The sequence below is a fragment of the Cebidichthys violaceus genome, unplaced genomic scaffold (assembly GCF_023349555.1).
Source record: "Cebidichthys violaceus isolate CVI_PGR_0920_01 unplaced genomic scaffold, fCebVio1.0.p SCAF_113, whole genome shotgun sequence".
Taxonomy (NCBI): domain Eukaryota; kingdom Metazoa; phylum Chordata; class Actinopteri; order Perciformes; family Stichaeidae; genus Cebidichthys; species Cebidichthys violaceus.
The window spans coordinates 177,250-183,996 of NW_027176278.1; positions in this window are offsets into that span (position 1 = coordinate 177,250).

Genomic DNA, 6,747 nt, shown 5'->3' on the forward strand with positions numbered 1-6,747 from the left:
CACACACACACCAATAAACACGTTGTAAAATGTCACCTTCCCAAGCCAAGGAGGCAATAACAAAGTCTTGACAGGAAAAGTGGCGACACAAAGCTAGATGAGGAGCTGAGACTGACCCGAGGGCTTCAGGCTTCAGGTTAGAGCTACCAGAACACACGGGCGGGGGGACGTGGGGGGGGCTGGGATTGTTCCCGTGGCGGCAGCGTCGAGTGTCTCTTCCTAAGGTCGTCTTTGTAAGTAATTGGTCTGGCAGTTAGCCGCAGTTAAGCGTCTCAACGGCGGACCCTGAGGGCTAAACCGCCAGCAGCGTTGTCATTACCAGGCCCCCTTTGAAGACGCCCGAGACGGAGACAGACCATTCGCTACGCTCTTATCGCTGCCGGGGACAAATCTGTAATAATGAACACTCTGGAGGGTTTGATGGGTGCCTGGGATGTCACACGTTGACATGCAGCAGCTTTGGTCTGATTGGAACACAATTATCTAATTCCACTTAGAACACACAACACTGTAATTAGATAACATCTATGGTTTAATCAGCACGCATCAGAAAATCCCATGAAATGAATCCATAAAAACAGCAGCTAAACAGTGACAAGACCAGGAAAAACAATCCAACACGGATCATTTCTAAGACCTGTATGTACCGATGAAGAAGTGAAAACGCATTTCAGGCTAAAGCACATTTACTTCATAACTACAGAGTAAAAGAACAACAACACAACAATGTCAACACATCTGAAGTGTGACGTTATGGGGATTGTTTTATTCTATTGTATTTCATTGAGTCTGTTCTGGAATTAAAAAGGAACTACACAGTATTCCAGTACTGGCCTAAATGATGACGCATTTGCAATAGATGTCCAGCATTAGCAGCTGAAGGTGTGGAGTTGGGACTGCTCCTGTACAAACAGGACTCTTGTTCAGAGTTCCCGACCAATGTAATTGAAAGAAATGAAGGGTCGACATCCTGAAAATCAATTACGCTACGATTAAACGTCTGCACACACTTACACAAACAGCGAGCGCTGGAAAGTGAGTGCGTTACGTCCTGAAGAAAGAACAAGTCGTCCGTGTGAACGTGTCACGACCCGGCCTCTATAAATATACACATGGTGGGCCAATAGCCACAGAACACGCCACAAGAAAGAACCGTCCTCTGCAGCGGCTGCACAGCTCCGCCTCCAGCACGTCTCAAATCAGCGCTTGGGGAGAGCAAAACACATGTTAGCCATGTTATGGTTAGAATTAGCATCCCTGGCTTCAGCGGATGTGGGTTTGATCCCTTTGGCCTCCGGGCTCAATCAAGTCAATCTAAAATTAGTGGGCTGCCTCTTTCTCTCTCCGGAAGACAGATAATTCCCCCTTGATTGTGGAGAGGGAAACATATTGGGTAAAGCAAACACGGTACGGAACGGGGAGAGCGGCGGGTCCAGAGCACGGGCGCAACACAGTTATGGCGTCGCCGAAAATAGCGACAGGTGCAGCGACCAGCAGTTGCCAATAAACACATTCATACTACAAATACACCGAGGACAGCGAGGGAGCGCTTTGTGTCAGCTTTTAAAGAGTTTACCGCTGTGGGAGAGCGGTTAGCAACGAAGTGAGGCTAACGAAGGCTAAACGTAGATCAAACCACTAATTAAACAAAGTCAGAGAAATAAACAGAGAGAAATCATAAAGAAGCAGACTTTATATTTAGGAATCAATACTTCAAGAACATACAGACTCAAGAGAATATACTGCCAGCAAACACAGGTGTGATAATCATCAGGCAACCCGGCAACGGACACAGTCACCTCTGTGTGTGTGTGTGTGTGTGTGTGTGTGTGTGTGTGTGTGTGTGTGTGTGTGTGTAGCTTTCCACAGCGCCCCTTCCCTCAACAATGCAGCAAAGCACATACTGGCCTGAAAGGCAAATGAGGCCTTCTGCCCACTAGCTCCAGAGGGGCTCAGGGAGCGTCAGCGCCGACCGGGTCAACATTCAACTCACATCCGACTGACGGACACACGGCTCCTTTGGACACAACTGCAATGCAAGGCCTGATGCAAGGCCTGACTGCTTGCTTTTCTCAACACATCTAAACACAGCCTCACCAGTGAGAAGAGATTTTGTGATTTTCTGGTTAAAGACTAGTTTGAAAGCTTTTTGTTGTCTAGGTTGCATACGACTGCTTTTCAATGACTGTATTCTAACGTAGACTTGCTTCATACTGTGATGTCATGAATAAGGTTTGGGTATTGCTGATCACAGTATGAAGAGCTGGTCTTAAACCTGAACACCACTGCAGACTTCAGTACAGAGGAAAACAAACATAAGGAAAAGCACTGCAGCCTTGGCCGCTGATGTCACTGGATTCTCAAGTGTTTACGTCTCCAACAAAAAGAAGGAAGAACCGACAGAAGAAAGACGTTGCGCTATGCTATCCTGTTTTGAACATTTCCTGAAATCCAAGGTGTAGAGTGCAGGAACAAATCCAGTTCAAGAGGGGAGGTCAGCCTTCAGGGTCTGGAAAAACCATTAGGTGGAATGGAAGGGAAGAGGTCTAAGTTACTTCCTCTCTGTTTCTTTTCTCTCCATCATTCGAGAAGAGGGGCGGCGTGTCTGCGGGGGATTTATCGCAGCGGTCACTTCTGGGAAGGAAGTGACGCCGAGAGGACTGGGGACACACGTGTGTACTGGGACAGAACGGGACAACTGCTCATGCGTCTGGTGGCCCGGGTCACCGGGTCGAGCAGAAAGAGTCTGTTGTGCATCGGACCGTTGGTGTGTTTGTCCCCTGCTTTAACTTCTAGTGCATCACAGAAATACCATTTCAACACTGGAACAAATCCACGACAAATCCAATTTGTTCACAAATTGGATATCAAGTGTGTGTGTGTGTGTGTGTGTGTGTGTGTGTGTGTGTGTGTGTGTGTGTGTGTGTGTGTGTGTGTGCTATGATGAAGGTTCATGTTCACTGGCTACACAACAGCTCGAGGTGAAAAGTTGCCAAGAGGTGTTACGTAATCATCTAAATAACAATGAGGGAGAAATAGAATCAGGAAGCTGAGCTTTATATAAAACAAGAAGGTCTTTATGTCAGACTGACTTCATTTAGTTGTTCTTCATGTGAGGATCAATGTCACAGAGGTTCTTTAATCACACAGAGCAACATTTTCAGGGAAATATGTGAAAACTTGTGTGGCTCTTTGGCTCACTCTGTTACCTGTTTCTGGGAGTACTGACCACAAAAAAACCAACAGAACACGCCTCGTGTTTCCTCATTTCACAATAAGAGCACAGAGACAAGTGCTCTGGGTCGCTCTGCCAAATGAACACCATTACTCTGGAAAACCGGCCCCGGCCATGTGAGCCCATGTGTTCAGAGCGACCCCGTGGCGTTCCTCGGGTCAACGTGCTCAACGTTTCCCTGCAGCTTTCCAAAGCAAGCGCGTCGGTTAACCACCAAACCACTCGAGCATAATGCAATCTCCCATTCACAACACAAAATGTATTGGCAGCGATCCACGGAACCTAATCCAGGAAGGGGAAACAGTTCTGCGAACAGACTCTTGTTGAAAACGGTTAATGAACGGTTCCTCGTCTATTCCGAATGATGTGGAGTCTCTAAAAACTACCGACGAGGGAGCGCCGTGGAGCGACAGAGCTTCCTCTGTGCACACGCGGTCCTGGAATGTGCTCTGAAAATTACGGCCCTGGCCATCGCTAAAGAAAATAAAATTGATGCAATCTGTAGAGCATGCAGCTTTTAATTAGTGGCTTCCGTCTCCTAATTGGTTTCCCGCCGCCTTAATTCGAGATCGGACCAATTGGCCGTGCTGCGTTTAGTGTGCTTTGTTTGTCTTCGGAGAAACCGCGCACTGTAATCAAGGCTCAGAATGAACGTTTTCAGTCTGTGCAGAGAACAGTCAACCTCATTCTTTTTATAGTTTTCCACATTTTCTTTAAAAGGAAACAAATCCGTACGGATTGAGGAAAAGCCCCGCGTTGTTCTGAGAACCTGGACGGATGAGGTTCAGGTCACACACGCCGTTCTCACATTCTTGGCGTTCAGCATATGGTGTTGTCAAGAGTGACACAGTGGAACGAGCTCGGATTCCTTACTGACCAGAGCGGAAAGGTCAAAGGTCAGACGTAGACGGACACTCGGGTGTAGTGATGGTGTAGAAGCATGCAGAGGGTGCTGCCTCTTCAAGCAAAGCTTTATAGGCAACTAATTACTTTGCGTCCATCAGATAACGTTGTGCATGAGCAGAACATTCATTTACTTCCCTGAGAGAATATATAAAGCCCCATTCATGGGATGTTTTATGGCGTATGCAATAAGCCCTCTTCTTAATGGCTTGTGGAAAGTGCATTATCTGAACGCAAATGTTTACCCATGACCTAACAACTGAGTCATGTTTATTGCACACAACAAAAGCTAGCTGAGTGAAAACACACAGGAGATCACAAAGCTGGAGCTCACTGCGGTATGTTTATAGCCGGTATGTGGTCTTTTAGTGGGTTCGTGTCAGAGCGCAGATGAGTAAACACTCCCGTGTAGCTTTCCATTCAAGGTGTGCGAGCGCCGTCCGGGACGGACGCAGGTAAGCCAGCGACGGACTCAGTCGCTCAGTCGCTCCGTGAGTCCACTTTGAATGAGAAACCAAACGGCTGCACTGCTGGTTGATAACACCAATGAGATGCTGGACTTTGAGAGTGCCAGAGAGATAAGTGTGGGAAAGGAAAGGAAAAAAAAATACAGAATCACAGAAACGAGGACGGGAGGAGATAAAAGAAGGAAAGGAGACTAGGTGGCTGCTGACGGCTTGCAGCACAGGCTTTAAGGAGATCTGAGGTCAGGGACGGGTCTGGTTGCCCGGCACTGCTGGATTCCACACACACACACACACACACACACACACACACACACACACACACACACACACACACACACACACACACACACACACACACACACACACACACACACACACACACACACAGTGTCATCCTCTCTCATGTTTACTGTTTCCACCGGCCAACAAACACATTTCCTTGTTACTCGGGCAACTTGATGAAATGTACTGCTGCACAGAAATCACATTCTGCTCCCAGCGGTGAGGAGGCGGAGTCTAGTCGAGCAGCGTTGAATCTAAAAAACATAAAATTACTAAAGTTGCTGTGATGTAATGTGTTTTACACTTAAAGTATAACTTTATGAATCACTCAACTCACATGTTTTCCTGTTTGTCTTCATCAGAGTTTCTACCTTTTATTAGGATGATTATTGATGAGAAACTTTGACCTGTTCTGCTGCTGAGAGAACATTGAGAAACCTTTAAATGTTTAAATGAATCACTTATTGCTTCACATGTACTGCAGTCTCACCGGGAACGTATCTGGGAGCATGTGAAGAGTCTGACGAAGGTTTCCTGACAACATTCAGTAAAGTGAACTAATGTCTCTGCTGACAGCGTCTTCATGGATCCATTCAGTGTGTGGGTCTGTGTGATGTGTGTGTGTTTCTGAACAAACACGTGACTCCATTTCTGCAGAGCAAAACAACAGCAAGCACGCGTAGCTGGGCTCCATTAAAGCATCTGAGGGCGTAACGTAATTCATTGCAACATTTAGCGGTGAAACAAGACACAGATCGCCCACGGACGTAAGTAGTGCCTGAATTATGAGGGGCAGAAAATAAGGGAGGCGGAAGGGGGGGAGATGATGGAGATACGGGAGAGAGAGAGAGGAAAAGGAGGAGGTGAAGAAGGAGTCCAAGAAAGAGTTCCTCTATTCTGCTTTCTGTCTGCGACCGGTAGGTTTACTGCTCCAGCGTTCCTCTCCCTCCGTCTGTTTACAATTACGGTGTCGCGAATGAATCTTCCACGAATGACCGCTCAGCTGGCAGCGCCGACCAGCCAGGAACAAGGGAGCTATTAGTGGAGGAACTGAGGAAGGAAGGAAGAGGGGAAAGCCAAAAGGGAAGGCAGTCCAGCTCAGAGGCCCAGGGAGGGGGGAGGGAGGGAGGCAGGGAGCAACAGGGAAGGCTTAGTGGAGGGAGGGAGGTGAGACGGGGAGGCAGTGGGATCAGTGGGGTTATACAGCAAAGAGGGAAGGGCGACAGAAGAGGAGGACTCAGCCACTTCTCCCTGAGGCGATCCGCTCGACAGAAGCAAAGATCCCAGAGGAGGAGGAGGAAGAGGAGGAGGAAGAGACTGTAGCATCCCCCCCCCCACCAGCAAGAAGAGGAGATGAAAGAGATTAGTTCTGGGGTCTGGCCCGGAGGACAGCGGACGAGGCAGCCTCTGAAATTCTTTCACTTCTCAGGCAACAGGACTGAGGATGGGATGAGACCTCCCCTCGCCCTTTGACTCAAGAAATACATGAGAGCGTTTCGTGGGTGTGACCCTCCCTCACCCCCCCTCCTCCCCCTCCCCCCATCCCGAGTCAAGGTCTTCTTTTTCGAGCATGAGAGCGCTTCTGGGGACTTCCTGACAGCCATAAATTACTCTTCAGAGATGACACGCAGAGGAACAAAAATAAAAACGGAGCGCTGGTACCCTGTTTCTGCAACACACACACACACACACACACACACACAGACACACACACACACACACACACACACACACACACACACACACACACACACACACACACACAGGTGCTCTGAAACAGACGCCTTTCACACGGTCATCCATCAAGCCGCCTGTGAAAGAGGAAACGGAGTGACACTGCCCCGTCAACCTCTTTCCGAT